The following is a 17,307-nucleotide window of genomic DNA, read 5'->3' on the forward strand; positions in this document are numbered from 1 at the left end:
GTGGCTATTTTCTTACTTATAAAAAGCAATGTATTTCCGTATGTCAGCTGATATAGACTACCGTGCTGGTTTTGCTAAGATTTTATATTTCTCAAGGCATGTTTCACTTATTTCAAGCTGAATGAAGCTGATAGGAACTCATGTACTTCATTCTCCAGTAATTGTGTTCCTGTTCTGCAGTTGTACCCTGCACTATATTGTCCTATGAGTTTAAGCAGCATGAAGTACTAAATGCCCTTTTGACATATAAGTACTTTATAGATAGTGGGTGGGCTGATAGTCTTTAGGAGCACCTAAGAGAACCGAATAGCTGCTAAACTTGCCTGTCTAACATGCGAGTACAGTAAGCCATACAGGTTTAGAGAACATCCCTTCATTTCAGAAGGGAATTACAGTGAATCTACACAGGATGGTATACTGAGCTTTACTTAGTAAATTGAAGCAACATATGAATACGAATTTTTCCCTTTTTAAAGATGTATTTAGCTGATTTTATGCCTTCTCTCTGGATACAGAACTTATTGTAGACAAATGAGAAATATTTTATAGATCACCCACTTAATATTTAGTGCACATAAGCAATTTTTCAAAACCCACCTACTACAATTACCAGAGAACAAGCGTGGAAGTCAGAATTTTTGGGGAGGATCAAAAGAGCCAATATTAGCACTTATATGAAAGCATATAAAAATTACCAAGTTACAAATGTATAGCAAGGAGGACAGATTACTATACAGTTGAATCAGTTTCTACAAGACAGTACAAACTTCCTGATGATAGTCTTAAAACATTTATTTGAAAACACTGGCAACACATAGGGGGTGCATGTGCACCCCCCAAGAGTGCTGGTGCACCCCCTGACAGGCCATGCTCCTCACTTAGGCAATGCTTATGTGTTGTGCCCCTGAGAGTGCTGGCTGGGGAGCGAAGCACTGTGGTCACTTCTGGGAGTGCCACGACTCCCCACTTCTCCTCCCCCCACCCCAGTGAGATTGGCTGTGGGGAGGGACCCACCTGATTGCTGACTGGTTGCTGGGGGGGGTCACATGCCCCCCCTGACTAAGGTGGCACCAGTCACCCATGTTTGAAACTACTCAACTTCTTGCCTCTCATTTCAATACATAAAAGAAATAAGAAGCGTAAGTCTGGCTTTGGGTTTTCATCTCCCTTGTCCTGGAAGTGAACGCAGAGGAAAAAATCCTGAAAAAAGTTTGCCGCTTTCTGCACAGTTAGATTCAACATTTAGCAAATCTCTTTGCTGACTGAGTCACTAGCCCTGTTAGAATAACTATATTGCACATTTTGCTTTAGAAGCCCTGACTTTTGCTCTAACTATCTGATTGGAGGGCAAACCTAAGCTACTTGATATTACATTAGTAAGCTTCAATAGTAACAAACAGTAGTTTTGTACTTAACTTCATCTGGGTGTTACTTTTGCAGTTAAAAATAGAACAACAAAGCAACAGAGGTTGATCAATCGATGCACTGGGATCATCATTTGCATTAAATCATATTCACCAAAAACAAACTATAAAAAAAAAACAACTAGTTGCTGTACAGTTTTCTTTAATTCTGCCATCTAAACTTTTGGCAACACTCGCATACACCATTGCACCTCCTGAATTTCTAACACATACGCACAAAATTAAAGTATGAAACAGTACCTGCCAAGTACCTGGTGTGCTCTTGTGTGCTCTCTCCCTCTCCTCCCTCCCACAGGCAGCTTGGCAATGGAATGCCCTTCAAATCCATGGCTGACTGCTTTTGGTAAATGTTTTACGAGACACTAAACAATCCTCTGTCCCACCCTTCCTGCAAACACCATTGCGAGAATACAGGATAATGGTCACAAAGCATATATACAAGCCGCACACAGCAGTGTAAGTGCTACACCCCACTTTTCAATTACTCTCTCCCCCTTCCCCCACAAAAATTCTAATATGAAGATGCATATAGGAGAGGAGTGCAAAAGAAGAAAACTACCTAAACAGATCTATTAATAGATAATTTGAATGGAGTAAAGTCATGATAACCTTTCCCTTATTGTTCTAGCTTTACAAGCAAGCCTAGGCGTGTCCAACAGAAAAACTGACTGGGAACAGTTAATAAAATGGAGCATGCAGTTTTCAAATAAATCTTCTGCGCAGGGGAACAACCATCTCAATGATTACAACTAAAAAAAAAATGACTTTACATACTCTGAAATCACACCGTAAAATTATGTGGAAGAAGCCCAAACAGAGACGTACAAAACAAACTGAAAAAGGAACGCTCAGACAAGTTGCCTTTACAGTAAGTAAATCTGCTCCCACTTTTCAGCATCTGTGAATTCACCCAAAGTTAAAATTCTACTAGTCTGAAACCAGAGTTTTTGCATTCCATTCAAGTTAAGAGTTACTAACAGAGGACAGCAGAAACCTGTTGGTATGAAAACACTGAAAATATCTGACCTGACAAAGTACCCCTACTTGCCGCAAAACTACTTGGAAATAGAAGGCTTGAACCAATAACTGTTTATAACCTGGAAGAACTCTTACTAATTCCCAAGATACAGATGCATGTGCACAAAAGGACTCAAACAAGGGGTTAATTGAATATCCCATGTTGTGATATTGTCTCATCTGCAATACTCTGTCTTGTTTTTGGTTAGATTAATTTATTGTGTCCAACTTGGTTTCTTGAAATTCTCTGATTCATACATGTGTCTAAAATCAAATTAATCATTTGAATTCCCATTCACATAAAAATTATTTGTTCAGTAGCTGTGTTTGTTTTTCCAGAATGTAGAGAGGACAGTAATAAGCATATCAGCCTTCTAGATTTATATTTAATGTTGGATCCTTACGAAGTCAGACATCCTCAGCTAGCATGAATCAGAGAAGCTCCTTTACCTTTGACAGTTCTATGCTGATTTACACCAGCTGAGGATTTGGCTAGATATGTGGGTTATTCCAATAAAAAGTAAATCTCAGCTCTATTTTTAATGCCCTCTTACAATTACTCACCTCAGTCGAGTCTGTGGACATTTAGAATAGTGTGCCAATGGACCAGCAGGAGCATGTTAAGGTACAGCACACTACCTGGTACAGGTGCGATGGTGCTTGTATTTGTTAGCATTGCAGTAAGCGGCCAGGTTTTGAGTTGTGTTCCATAGAAAGGGAGAGTAGTTTCCCAGGTCTATTTCCTGTAGTCAGTACTAAACAAGAGGGGCAAATGTATAACTCAGGGAACTTCTAAATTCCTCTGTGCAAACTGAAGCACTCTACATTGGTTGCATTAAAGCAGAGATCTACCACCTATAGCAATATAATCAGCAGCAATGAAACAGTGAACAGGCCATGCTTCAGTTCATGTAACAAGAAACTTTTCTGACAAGTACAGTATGAATATTATTTTACCATGGACTTATTCCTGTACTAATATAAGGGAATTGGATATATTCTGCTGGATAATATTGCCTGAGTTTAGGGTGATGTGATAAAAGAACCCATTAACAGGTGAGCAATTCATGTAGATTTACAGTCATGAATTCAGTTCACGAATGGTTTAAACAACTAGGATGACACTTCAAGTCTACACGTGTCATTACCCCTTGACCTAGAAAATACTTATAAAGCTGAGAGATCAGTGTCATTTACTAAGGCAGCCCCCAAAACCAGGTGAAGGATTGAGGGGGTATAGCTAACTCAGGAAGGTCATGGGATGTGGGAAACTCTCTGTTCCTCTCCCTGAGCACAAAGGAAAGGTGCAGGGGATCCAGGGAGAGGTAAGTCCCACCAGTGTTTTGTAATAATGAAACCCAAGTCCCCACATGAACCTGCCAGTTTACTGCCAATGCCTGCAAGCAAACAACTAACTGAACCCTGCACTGTTTGCACAGTTCTGCCCACATGCAAATTTCCCCATACAGTTCTCAGAAACAGTCAGTGCAGTCACAGTTGCCATTGGGTTCTGAGGGGTAATGAAGGAGCTATACTTCATGAGTTTGATTTTTTTCTGATGTTCTCCAAAGACCGCCCAGGATGTAACCTGTCCTTTCGATGTAACCTGTCCTTTCTCCGGAAAGAGAAGATGATGAGGAGATGCTCAAGCACTTTGTATCCAAGAATGCCATTCAAGTACTATAGTTTGTGTCTGTGCAGGATGAGAGTCTAGTGTCACTATGGTCCTTGCTGCAGGCAGATGAGTTATATTGGCTTATTCTTGGGCTTTGAGCTGATGCCATGGGACAAACTGCAAGAACTTCCAGGAGCTATTCCATAGACTCTGTTAAATCATCTTGGATTCTCACCTGACAACGAAACCCCAAAGCTGCCTTCAACCATTTACTTTTCTGTCTGTCTAGAAGAGTGATTTTATAGTGAAAGCAAGGGATAAGGAGTTAGGCATTCTGGACTCTCTTGGTAACTTTGCAACGGTGTTCCTTTGCAGTGCTGGTCCAATAACATTAACCCCTCTGTGCCTCATTTTGCCCCAGCTGCAAAACAAGGATAATGATTTCCTACCTCAAGGTTATTGTGAATTCAAGTTCATCTGTAAAAAAAATCAGGTATTCTCCCTAGAATTATATACATTCACATTATTATTTTTTTAAAATTGTAACAGAAATCAGAAATACATATATATCAATCTGAAATATATGGCACAAAAAATAAGCAGCAAAGGAGAAAAGAAAAAGGAGGACAGAGGAAAAAGGGAGCGGGAAAAAAAGAAGAAAAAGAAAAGTGTGCAAGGAGTAATAATGCACTAAAACCAGCTTAGAATTTAGTTGCCATATATTGTAAAAAATCTTTTCAAATTGCATTAAACCTTTCAAAGCACTTATACCTGCAAAACAGGATTCTCTCCATGGATGCTAATTGGGCCATTTCATATTAGGCTATATCAGGTTTCAACTGTTAGAGATGTCCTACTTTACCAATGGAATAATACAATCCTGCAAGTCACTAGTAACACCTGCTATGTGTTACTAGGGGCACAGATAGAAGTGACAGTTTTTGAGTAATCTGGCCCCTGAAACCATTCTGTAGCTATGACTTAACACATGTACATGACTGCAGATGCTTTAAAAAGGGCTGATTACATGAAAAATTTACCCTGGTTAAATCAGGTATTAAATAAGGCCTGACCCAGATCCCCCACAATACCCCAGTTGGGACAGCTGAGGAAGGAGTGGGGCATTTGAGGTGAGGGGCCCCCATTCCCCACCCACTCCCCTCATTTCCCATTCAGCAGCCAGCAGCTCTGTGCTGGCTGCTCCTAGCAGCTGAATGGCCAGGGCTTGGGCAGGTGTGAAGGGAGAACGGAGCCCTCAGAGGCCCAACCCACTCCTACCCCAGAATACCCCACCTGGGGTAGGGCCACTAAGTGAGGGGGTCCCATTTCCTGCCCTTTCCCTCAACTCTGGCCATTTGGCAGTTGGGAGCTTCTTCTAACAGCCCCACAACTGGGGGGTGGGGGGAAACAGGGCTGGGGGGAGCAGTTCAACAGCCTCCTGGGAGGCTGCTGGAGAACCCCCACCTGTCAGCCTGGGGCAGTGCAGACTGCCTCCTGCCCCTGTCCCCCCACAACCCAACAGGCAAATGCTGGGTTGGGGGGCCACTAACTCATGGCACTTTACATAAGAATGCAAAGCTCCATGAGTTAGAGCAGGGCCCTAGCCTCGGTCTGCACCCTGAGAATTTTTCGAAGAGCTTATTTGAGAATATGCAATGATGGTAGTATGACTCCCATCCTGTGTAAACACAAGCCACTGGAATGGCACTCTAAGGTGCAAAGTGCTTGAGTATCTCATCATCATCCTCTCCTTCCAGAGAAAGGTTTCATCCTGGGTGGATTTTGGGGAACATTTGGAGAGAATGAACTCATGAAGTATAGCTCCTTTACTGGTAATTCTGGGGTGGACGTCTATCCGTTAGAGCTGTTCCATTTTTTATATATAATTATTTACTGAGCAAAGGAGAGGGAAACTCAATGGGTGCATCTACATGTTGCCTTACAGTGATGTAGCGATCACGTGAGTCTACAGATGGTCAGCAGCTGTGTCACTGTAGCAGTGTGCTCCCCCAGTATGGTGTGCTACTATGGCAATGTAGCGGTAGAATCTAGCCGTGCATGACACGCATGGCACAGTATGGGCAATTACTGTGCCATGCTTTAGTACTTCCAAAAAGAAGTACTAAAGCATGGCGGCATAGCAACATTACTGTACGGCAATGTGTACACATACCCTATGATGTTTAACTAGGTTAGGGAAGAGGAAGGGATATTCTTTCATATTGTAACCAGAAACCCCATTCTGGGCCTTAGAAAGCCATGACAGTTAAGTTAAGCCAACAAAAGTTAAATTGAAATTGCTAATGTTTCTGGTAAAGTTTCACATTTGGTATTTTCTACTGAAAAGGTTTTCCACATATTTTGGTCATCACTATATCCCTCAGGATTACAAAAATTATTAGATCAGCAACAAAAAAAAAAATGAACAGGGGAACTACTGGTATAAAAAAGCATGAGACTGCTTGTTGAACTAAAAGATTATTTTGAGCTAACCTGTATGATAATATAGACAAACTCAAGATTCAGGAGCCATTATGAAAAGGTTAACTAAAACCCTTATTTTCCCAAGGGTCAAACATTTCCTGTAATACATATTAAGCATGTTGTGACACTGTCAAGTGGTCAAAATTGTGTTCACTTACTGCTGGTAGAAGGAATTCTGGGTGGCATCAATTCTCAGTCATGGCACAGTTCTGGATTGGCAAACTTGCCATTTTTCATTTACGTTAAATTCTGCAACCTTTTCTCCAGTTTTCCTATGTACTTTCCAAAGACTTACCCTTAAAGCAAGGTCATCCAAAACCACCAAGATTTAGATTTACCTGGTTTTGGAATAAAACAGTAACAACACCTAGCATTTACATAGGGCATTATGTTTCAAAGCATGCTACAAGTATGAACTAATGAGTTAAGTAAGCCTGTGAGGCACTGTAAGCAGATAAATTGCCAAAGCCCTCACAGCAAAACAGTGCCAGGGATGGGTTTAGAATGGAGGTCTATTTTCACACAAATCTGCAAACAGGTTCAAAGCCTTTCCAAACTGTTGCTAAAGGTTGTGAACTTTCGACAAACCTAAACTGAATTTCACATTTTAAGGAGTCTCTCTTACTAGTTCCAAACAAGAGTTCTTTACAGGTCTAGAAGAACTGAAATGCGGGTGGGTCAGCCCATCTCTGTACCATCCATTCCAAAGTTCTCCAGATCATGCTTACAGAAATCAAGGATAAGTTTTTGATTAACAGAGGAATGGTAGTAGGAACTGTTCACCACAGAACTATTTCACTCTCTTCTCAGAGTCCAATCTTTGTCACAGAGCATAGGTTTCAAGGGCAATATAAAACACTTGAATATTTACTTACTGCAAGTGGAAGGGGTACAGTATTGTGCAACATAAAAGATGTAAAGTCAAATGTTAACTTATTACAGAAACTTTATATCCTCAGATTGATTTGGGAACAGCAGAAGGGAAAAATACACTTCTCAGAAGCCAAAAAAGCACCTAAAATTCACAGTCTCTTAGACAAAGCATTATCAGTTGAAAATCAATATAAATTAGTTAGGAAATGTTAATAGCCTCAAAACTAACAACACTAGAATGTTGCAAAGCAGATATCTGAATGGGCTAGTTTCTATTTGCCATGAGTTTATGCACTAGTTAGTAACTATTAAGCAGTTTTAATTGTATTCAGCTGCCAGCATTTGTGGTTCCTCCTTCCAGATAATAATCACTTCAGTAAACAATGCAACCAGGTGCAGGCAGATACAAAATGATAGCCTGAAACAAGTCCCTAAGGCTGCTTTCAAAGCTCAAAAATCTTCATGTTCATAATAAAGAAATTGATATTTGAACAGAAAGGCCTGTGTAGAAGTAATCTTCTTGGACCCATTCTGGGATAGGATAGCACCAGTATGTTTTGGAGTGATCCTCATAATAAACTTTAAGGCAGTGTTAATAAACTTCAGAGACCTGGATTCTTTCTGGATAGAGCAGGCCTGGCAACCCCTACAGCTATAAAGAAACTAGGAGAAAGACTTCTGGATATCTATTTTTGTGCCCCAGGGGAACTCCCACCTCCCCACTCCAGGGGGAAAATAACAAAAATCAGTCTCTGAATTGTCTGTTGACAACACTTCTTAACAGTGACCCAAAGATGGCTTTACAAGAATACCCCACATTTTGCTGTCACTTCATCACAGCAGGCTTACTTCATGCAACATTAAATGACCACACTAGGAATTCAGCAGCTATAGCTTTTACTGGGCCAGTCCTTCACTTTGCTTATAAACTTCAATATCCTTTCTGAGGGTTTGGAATAAAGAAGCATAAACCAGAGCTAGCGTGAAATGAGTCCTCTCTACACAATAGGGCAAGTGCTCTTAGGCTAGGGACAGAACTTACACACATGGTACACAGTTTAAGTCATTAGAAACTGGTTTAAACCTAAAACAGAACAGAAGCTCAGTGTACATAAACCAGTTTCAAAATGGCTGAAACTGATTTAAGATAAACCTGGTTGAATGTAGTATCAGACTTAATTGATTTGGGCCAAACCAGTTTATGAAGCTTCTGTCCCAGACCCCTTCCTGGTTAAATCACGGTCCCCCAGCATGCTTTCCAGGCCTTGGCTGGGCTATGCTGTCCTCTCCAGAAGAGAAGGCAAACTCTAGCTGGGGTCTGGGAGGCAGGTTAACTCCCCCTCACTCCAGTACAGAGCTGCTAAAACTTACTTATGGCTGCAATGTGGACTACAAATCCCATAGGTACCTGGAAGCAGGAAGAGGAAGTGATAAGCAACCCTGTAGAGTCCTGCTGCTATGATTGTGGATTGCAAATCCCAGAGAGCTTGGAGGAAGCAGGAAGAGGAAGCGAACACATGGCCCAAGTTGGCTATGTGCCAGAGAGCCGTGCTTTAGCTCCCCCCTGTTTTCTTTTCTGAGCCATTGTAGACATATGGCTACTTTTCCTGAACCAAAAGTAAGTGTCTGTCCAATTGTTTCTCAGTAAGACTGAACCGATGCTGCCTTGGGCTTTTCACTGTCTGTACTTAGCCTTAGAGACAATAAGGAGACAAGAACGTGACTGCTCATATAATGCTTCTGCTGGTCATCCCATAGAATATCCTTGCTAATGTTTTCCCTGGGCAAGGTTTCTGTCATTATTGCCGTGATAAAGCATAAAACTTTAAGGACAAAAATAGGCAGCATGATTCACAGAAAAAAAAAAAAAAAAGAATGGTGATGGGGAAAATACTGGTGTTCATAAATTTGTTTCCAGGAAGGGTGCATTATTTAAAGTATTGACTAGCAAATGATGCCTAAAACAAATATACAGTCCAATGTTGGAGAACTTTCTACAACGAAAGGAATTTTCACAAAAATCTTTACAAAGCAGTTATGTTCGCTTCATTTAGGAACAGTACAGCAAGCAGTTATGCTTCATTTAGGAAATCCAAAGCCTTCTTAGAACTGCCTATTCTAGATTTCATCTGCATTGTGTGGGAAAGCACTACTTCAGTGATTTAGCAATCTCAGAATATAGACAAACATTTCAAAATACTCCCTTCCTCAGAGCTGTTCAGCCTGCTTCTACATGCATTGCTGCATTGCAGCATGTCACACTGGGTCACATTTAGAAAAGTGAAATGTTGGAAAAAAAAACAGGAAAAAAAGTAGCTTGCTTAACATTCCCCTATCCTATTCCAGATATTATTTTAGTACAAAATTCATCACAGCTGCTCACTGTCTTATGCACTTACGTAATAATATAATGTGAAAGACCGAACCTCAAGTCATCAGGGGGCAGATTCTCATCTTATGAGCAAAAATATATTAATAAATTATTTAATATACAGAGGCAGATATGCTTATTGCTTGGAAAAAGTAAATATTTGAAAAATTATCCATATGTCAACATAATGGTTTTCATAATACAAGCTAACACAAAGTAATAATACTAGGAAGAGAAATGTCATCCATTTCATATTTTCAGTTTGGTCATTTTTGACTTACAGTATAAAATATGCACTTCTTTCACGCAGGCTTAATAATTACATGCCACAGTTTGGTACACAGGATTTTAATTAAAAATTTGATAAGTTACTGTAATTCTTTTTGAAATATTAATGTGATTTTTTTATACAGTGATGTGTTTGTATTACAATCTGGGTTGTCTGGCCAGATACACAGGAAGGTATGTTAGGTTGCAAAACTGTTTTGGGAAATACTACTGGGCATATTAAAATGCATTGTTTATAATGGGTTCCAAGGTCCCAGAATTGGAATTCTGATTAGTGAACAGCAAACTCCTTAGCATCCCAAGGATTAAATATTGCTACAAAATATATTTACTACATAATTTTCACATTCAGCTCTGAATGTTTAATTAAGTGAAACCTCTTCATCAGGTGCAGCAAGTGCAGATAGTTTCTGTAGTTGAAATGCAGGAGGTGGATATTTCTAAATAAAGAATAACACTTAAGAAGAATGCATTTACAGAGACTTTACAACCTAGTGGAAAATCTTAGACTGATTTAGCCTTGCCAGCAAAAAGGGGAACCATGAACATGTTATCTACCAAAAAAAGTCAAGAAGTGGATGAAATACTTTCTGGTCTCATGTGTTATCAAAAAGAGCTCAGATATTCAGTGGGAACAGTAAGAACAGGCGGACAGAAAAGGAATCCGGCAAACTGATGGAGAATGAATGTGTACCGGGGGGACATTGGTATGATCCATGGCCTTCACCTTGAAGTTCTTTAATTAGATGCTGAAAGGGATACAGGCTTGAAAAATTACAGAAAGATTTTTGAATTGGGGGTGGGAGGGGAAGGGAAGGTTTGAGGAGTTGGGGGGGAGGAGAAAACAGGAAGACAGAGTGCTAAGAAGTCAAAAATATGAATGGACTGGAAAGGCCAGAAAAAAGGGCAGTGTCAAGGGGCGTTGCTGAAGGAGGTAAAACATGGCTGAAGAGAGAAAACTGCAATAGTGATACAGGTTTACTTCGCTTTATGCTGTACATGCGTTCCTGGAAAATGGTGAATAACTCGAATTCGCACAAAGGAAACCCACTTTACAATGTAACAAATAGGGATACGTTCCAAGACCTTGACTGTACCCATTTCTACCACTTTTACAGGACAATTTTGGTACTCACCAGCAGCAGACAGTAGACACAAGCACAGGGTGGTGGTGAACGTTACCATAATGCGGGTGGCAGCTAGTCACAAAGGAGTGAATTTACCTTGCGTATAATGAATTTTTGGTATAAAAAGGGTCATTGCATAAGAGCAAATTTGCACATACAGAACCCACATAAAGCAAGAGAAACCTGTACTTCAGAGAAGAAGCAGTGTTTAAATGAAGATTAGGTCAATTGAATGGCTATTTGGAAGAGTAGGATAAATGACCCTAGAAGCAAAATTCAGAAAGAAGAACAAGAATCCAGAAAGCAAATGGATGAAATGGGACATAATATCTTCATAGGAGAACGAGGATTGGGGATCATGAGGAGAGGAACAGGGAGAGCCAGTCACAGAGGAAGCTGGCTATGGAGCAGCATGGCTACAGATGGTCGATAGCATAGACAGAGGGAGAAAATATTACTGGGGGCGGAGTGCATGCGTCAGCATGAGAACCACATCTCCCATTGTGCTCTGCACAATGTGAGATATGCACAGCTAGCCTCTTTTTCCTCAGCCGTGTGGAGCTGAGTGTGTGTGGGGTGCTGGCCTGGCTGCAAGCCAAGCAGTGCTGTGGTGTTGCTGCTGTTGCCAGCCACCAAGAAATTAGTTTGGGGGTGGCTAAGCCTCCCCAAGCCTGGGGCCTTCTACTGCCTGTGGTTGATAGGAGCTTTCCGAATTTGGAAAGGAGAGCAAAATCATGCGAATTGCAGTTTTAAAGATGGGAAGAATTTGGAGAGCTGGGGAAGAGTGAAAGTGGCAGAAACAGGAGAAAAGAACTGTGACAACGACAATTCTTTGAACTGTGTCTAAGGGGAGGAGTTTGAGAAAGCAAGAGCAGTTGAAGCGGGAGTAAAAAGCATGAGGGAAATGCAGGATTCTGACAAGCCCAAGATGGAGGGAGTTAATTCCAGAAGGGCAGTGATATTTTTAGAACAATGCAACTTCTTCACTGTTTATGATTAACTTAGCTCTAGACAGATTTTCTTACTTATTAAACAACTTCATATAAAGAAGTCTAGAGGAACAAGTAATACCCTCTTACAACAGCTATATCACATGTACATATCAAATATGTTGCAAAACTTGTTCCTTTTATATGCATGGACTAAAACTAGATATCACTTACTCTTACGCACACATAGTCAGTAATGCTTTACACCTGTAGTATTCCATTCTTTTGTACGAACGCTAAAGGGATGAACACCACAAAGTTCTGTGCCAGAGAATTGCTGCATTTATCCAGTATATCAGTTTCCCACATAGTTCTGCAGTATTTCCGTTTTCTGAATCCTCCATTACTGCTCAAGATGATTCACTAGTTCTCCCCCCCCAGCAGACCGTAAAAAAAGAAAAAAAAATCCCCAAGATGTATACTGTGGGAGCAAATTCAGCAAACAAATTTTAAAAGAGATCAACTGTAAACTGCAACATCTTTATTTAATAAGTCTTGCATTATAACTCCCTTGAGGATCATGCTGTAATTAGAGAGAGAACGTAGCTTAAAATTTCCAGGTATACTGTATGGTACATTTTGCTCTCAAATGCACAAAAATTCTTAAGCAGATTATACAAACTCAGACACATTTGTTTGAATAAATTTTAATATTATACATGAACCCAGTTTGTGTCAAACTACCTTTTTTTCACCCGTTCACCCCTTTAGTGCTCAGACGACAGAATGCAATACTACAGCTGCTTGCAGATGTTAAAACCCCCCCAAAAATTGCGCTTTAGTGGATGCAGAAGTACGTTGTTAGTTTGATCTGGTTCTACAGTGTCCATATAGATTGGATGCTTCAGCAGGGCGTTTTGGTGCTTTCAGATAAAGCCAATGGAATCAGCTATTAGATAAAAGCACCACTAAAGTGCCCGATCTTTACAGACATCAGGTGAGCTGGGTCCAACTAACGCGCTGCCTATTCTGGGTGTGCACCAAGTTTAAAATGCTGTTTTGTTTTGTTTTGGTTTTTTTTAACATCTGCAAGTGTTACAGAGTAACAGCCTACAAGCATAAAGCATTACTGGCTATATGGGTGTAAAAGTAAGCGATATCTAGTTTTAGTCCTTGCGAAGTCAGGAGTTGTTATACATGTACAGATCTGAAGGCTTGTAGTTTTAGGTAGAGATGGGCCAGGATTTTGGGTATTCATATCATGATCTAGATTACATTTTGTCTAGCGGTCAAGTTTTATACTGAGATTTGGTTCACACTAAACAACTGAAATCTAAGGAGCTGCTCTCGCTAACATGGCACAAAATGGCAGACATTTCATGAGTAGCTTGTCCTTGCAAGGCTGTGGTGTGCCAAAATCTTGTAGAAACAGCTGTCTCCATTCAATATGGGCTGTATCAGAACTAAAAAGGAATCTTTAAGGCAGTAGGTCCCAGCATTTTCAGGCAGCAACCCAATTGAGGGCTCTTGATTCTAGCTCTTATCCAAACACAAATGCCACGACTGAACTTCTGTGCAGTTCTCAGTCCCACTCCTACGTGTTGTGGATGCTAGTTTGGGAACTGTGCATTTGCTCTAGCCCCTACAGCAGGAGGGGATTTAAGCACCTAAAATACAATGATATATGTGCCAACTTGAAAATCTAACACCACTCCTATTTCGACCATGAAGAGAAGAGGAAATGCTGAGAGAAGCACTTCTTTATATATGTAGACCTGGTTTATTATTATAGGGATGCTCATAAATTAGGGGTAGCTACATTTTCCCCTCTTTCTGAATGTAAAAAAAAGAGCACCAAAGCAATTGTTCTGTAATAAAACAGTTTAAAACAGGTATATGGATTTATAAATAGCTATGGGGGAAGGCAGGATGAATCTGACAGTTTTTCAGCCCCCAAGCATTGTTCACAGAATCCTAGATCATTAGGGTTGGGAAGGACTTTAGGAGGTCATGTAGCCCAGCCCCCCGCTCAAAGCAAGACTATTCCCATCTAGATCATTCCAGCTTTGGCTTTGCCAAGCCAGGCCTCAAAAACCTCCAAAGATGGAGATTCACCACCTCTCTAGGTAACCCATTCCAGCACTTCACCATCCCCCCTAGTGAGAAAGCTTTTCCTAATATCCAACCTAAGATATTTGGGTTTGGCAGTAACCCTAAGATGGCTGGGTTAAGGCAAATACTAAGGAAGGAAGTTCAGGTTGTACAGTAGTTGTTTATAAGTCACCCAATACCTAACAAATGATCAAATTGTGAAAGCAAACAAAATGTTATCATACAAGCAATACCAACATGCATGATAATGACATTGCAAAGTTGAAACCAGGATGCTTCGAAATAACTCCCTTTGCATTTATCTTTTGCAATCTACTGTATGAATTTAAATTAAAAACTTTTGTTGGTATTTTGAAATAATGCTAAAGAGGTGTTGGGTGGTGGCTGTTAGTATTTCATACCACAATGATAGTCTTATATTTTTAATTAACTTGGTTAAATTGTGGTCTGCAAACACAGATGACTTGATGGCTACGTTGGCCCCTTCCAGTGGGTTCCATTTGACTTATATTTGCATAGTGTATTTCATTTTGAAGAATCCTGACACATGATACATAAAAATGTATGCAATCCTTTCCACAACTTGAAATGCAGCTTCCTCTTGGGAGGAACACAGTGCAACATGCTTAAAGTAGAAAATAAATAATATCTTATCCCATTGAAATTAAAATGGAGGTTATATAGTCTGACACAAGAGTTAATCATTAAGTATAAGAAAAGTACCAACAGCAAAATAATCATCTGCGGGTGCATCTACACAAAATGCTAACTGTGCAGTATCCTAATAACACTGCTCAGTAACATGCTGGATAAAAACTGTGCTAATATGCTACTGCAGTAGTACTAGGCTACTGCACAGTAAACATCACTAACAACTCAGGAGACGGCGCTACTGCACACTAGCACAAGTTACTGTGAATTGATTTTGTACTTGGCTATCCAAGTACTAAACTTAATGCACAGTAATTACAGTGCATTAATGAACATGTAGATGTGTCCCCTGTGTTGCTTGAAGACCTGAGTGAGTGTCCTGATAAAGTTTATATGGACTTTAAATTTTTTATTTTTTTTTCTTGAGGCTAAACAGCTCTCAAAAGTACCAGCCAGGTCCACCATTTTTCCAAGTAAACTCTGAAACTTTAATAAAAAATTAACAAAAAGGGTAATTCACTACAATTACTGTTAAAAGAAAATTATACTTTTCTGTCTTTTCATAAAGCAATGGACACACAATCTACGACATAATTCAAGGCATCTGCACACTGGAATTTCTTTGAACATGAATAAACCCCCCCCCACACACACACCCCTTGCAAAAAAACAAAAAAACAAGGCATCTCTCATCTCCTGGACAAGCACAGAATTGTAGATAATGTTCCACCACACAATAGAAAAGAATTCCTTTAGAATAAGTGTTTGGAGGTATATAAATAAAAGATGCATATTGTCAAAACAATTCCAGGTGGTGTAACTAGATTCTTTTTCTGACTTTATAAAATTCCCCTTGCATTTTAAACTAGACTCCTGCTCGTTAGTGCTGACCTGTTGAAGCGTGATCCAAACACTGACATTCTATCCCAGAGGTAAGCCTAGTGGTTCCATGCTGGTAATGTGTGAAGGGATTTTGATGTCTCACTGACTGCTGGTTTCTTTGGGACTGTTCATATAAGTAAGGATCTTTAGGATTTGTAAATCCTTTAGAGTGCTTTAAATCCTTCTGAGAGTTGCTAGATTCCACAGGGTGCATATAACTAATTATCATAATTACTTTTTAAGATGATATTTGGGTTATTTTTTTAAAAGTCATTGTCTTTCATATATTGTTACTACATACCGTTAAAAAAAGAGTGGTTTGTTCAGGTTTTTTTGCATCAGTAATGCATCAGTAATGTACTTGTCATCGTTGCCATTTACTTATGTGCCCACAGAAGAAAAATGGAAGTGACCCAATAAAAGTTCTGCTGACAGGAAAACAAGCATAGTTTCCTGGGGGCATCCTCTCCTCCGATTCTGTAAAAGAGATCTTAATCTTCCTTCTTATCATATCTCCCTCCAAAACTAGGCCGGTACGAGTAGGCAGCTATTCAATCTAGCTTCAGATCTGGCCACTTTGGATGCCAGCGATCTGATCTGGAGCTTCAGACCGGGTTTCCACTTGGATCCAGCCAAAGTGGCTCCAAAGCTTCAGAGCCACCTCAGAGATCCGGCCACAGGGTGTAATGGGGAATCAATGAAATATCTATAACTTTGTTGTTTTTTGGTCTGATTTGGATAAAACTTGCAGAGGTGGTAGCCTCTGCTGAGAGCATGAAGCCTACCAAGATTCAAGAAAAATCGGTGCATTGGTTCAGGGGGAATTTGCACCCCAAATTCTTGAAAGGGACTTAATGGTGGGGGGCTACTACAGATCACTCAACTAGGGAGAAGAGCTGACAAAGGCCTGCAATAAGACAGCACCCTGGCCTTCAGGAGGGTGGATTTCATTTGAGCTAAGGAGACAAGTTGGGGAGGTACTGAGGTCCCAGAGGGGTTGGGAGTTGGGAGTCTAAGAAGAGTGGTTGTTCCTGAAGAAGACGATTCTCCAAGCCCAAAGGGTGGTAATCCCAGCACAGATCAAAGGGGGGCGAAGTGTTCAAAAGCCCCCATGGCTCACCAAAAGCATCCAGGAACTTCTCAAAGCTAAAAAGGAGGTGTACACCCAATTGAAGGGAGGGGCCATCACCAGGGAGGACTATACCTCCGTTGCTTGGGCTTGTAGGAGAACTATTAGGAAGGCCAAGGCAGAGATGGAACTGGGACTAGTGACCCTGGATAAAGGATAACAAGAAATCCTTTTTTAAATACATAGCGGGTAAAAAGAAGGTTACAGGTAATGTGGGGCCCCTGCAGGACACGCTTGGAAATCTGGTGGTCTCACCAAACGACAAAGCTATTTAACAATTTCTTTGCCTCCATTTTTCTGAGAAGGCACGAGGTCATCCCCCCCCACTGGGATCCCTGATGGTCCCAGGGGAGGCACAGCCAGGCCCAGGGTCAATGAGGACTTAGTCAGGAAACTTCTGGAGGG

At 40.6% G+C, this 17,307-nt stretch overlaps 1 protein-coding gene across 4 annotated transcripts in view; it reads right to left on the reverse strand.

Moving 5' to 3' along the window:
- Positions 1 to 17,307, reverse strand: part of RBM47 (RNA binding motif protein 47) — a 135,588-nt gene that overhangs the window by 67,101 nt on the left and 51,180 nt on the right. Inside the window, exon 1 of one of the 4 annotated variants that reach the window (XM_019553016.1) lies at positions 1,665 to 1,750. The exons of the other annotated variants lie outside the window; for them this stretch is intronic. The gene's annotated coding sequence lies outside the window, so the exon portion shown is untranslated. Of the gene's footprint in view, positions 1 to 1,664; positions 1,751 to 17,307 lie in introns of those variants that run through there. 4 annotated transcript variants of the gene reach the window in all.

This window comes from Crocodylus porosus, unplaced genomic scaffold (genome assembly GCF_001723895.1).
Source record: "Crocodylus porosus isolate Cpor-Errol unplaced genomic scaffold, CroPor_comp1, whole genome shotgun sequence".
Lineage (NCBI taxonomy): Eukaryota > Metazoa > Chordata > Crocodylia > Crocodylidae > Crocodylus > Crocodylus porosus.